This window comes from Hipposideros armiger, unplaced genomic scaffold (genome assembly GCF_001890085.2).
Source record: "Hipposideros armiger isolate ML-2016 unplaced genomic scaffold, ASM189008v1 scaffold_1159, whole genome shotgun sequence".
NCBI classification, from domain to species: Eukaryota; Metazoa; Chordata; class Mammalia; order Chiroptera; family Hipposideridae; genus Hipposideros; species Hipposideros armiger.
In genome coordinates, this window is record NW_017732509.1 from 483,173 (window position 1) to 484,360 (window position 1,188).

The following is a 1,188-nucleotide window of genomic DNA, read 5'->3' on the forward strand; positions in this document are numbered from 1 at the left end:
ATTTTAATTCATTCAACCCACATTACATGCTCCAGCCCACAGTCTAGGCCCCAGTAATACAGCAGTGACAGGCACACTTCTGATCTCTTGGCCCTTTTATAAGCTCCAATGGACAAATTTCAAAAAATAGAAGACAGAGCCTGGAAACAGACCGATGCAGATGTGAGAGCATTCAAATTAGTGTGGAAAGGGTGAACCTCCGATAAATGAAGCAGGGACAACTGATAAGCCGTAAAGAACAAAATGAACTGGATCCCTACTCACATCATCAGTATCACATCCAGGTGGAATAAAGAAGGTGAGTAAGAAGCACACTCGAAAACTTTCAGGAGCTAAAACAGGAGAATATCTTTATGACCTTGGAGTAGAAACAGATTTCTTTAATAAGACAAAAGCACAAACTATAAAAGAAAAAGAATGATAAATTAAATTACATTACACTTGCAAACTTCAGTTAGCCAAAAGATTCCATAAAGAGTATGAAAAGAAAAACCAAATCTGGGAGATTTTCTAATACATATAACCAAAAGATTAGTATCCAAAAAATATGAAGACTGCCTACAAATGAGAATAAAAATAAAACAACCTAATAGAGAAAAAAGCAAAAGACCTGAACTTTTCATGTTATAGAACAGGAAACTCAAACAACCCATAAAACATATGAAAAGATGTCCAACTTCCATAAGTGAAATGCAAAATTAAAGCCACAACGAAATACCATTTCATAATTGCCAGAATGGCATTAAATATATCAACCATTGGCAAGGATATGGAGCAAAGAGGAACTGTTATCCACAAGTGGAAGAGTAAACTATTGGACTGTTGGAAAAGTCATGACATATTTTTTCTGTTTTTGTTGCAAAAATGCATCATGACTGTTCTGACAACACAATAATATAACCACTTGGAAAAACAGTTAGGCATCACCTAGTTAAGAAAGCAATCATGCATCCCCTACAACTTCAGCTTCAATGTATCTACTCTAAAGTAAATATTGTATACATGCACTGGGAGATATGTGCAAGGATAGGCATAGCTGTATTGCTTTTAAGAGCAAAATATAGAAACAGCAGAATCCATAAACTGTGGTATGATTCATCCTTGAGAACATTACAGTAATGAAAATTAATTAGCCACAGTTGCAGAAACTAACATAAATGAATCTATGACATAATTGTTGAGAAAAAA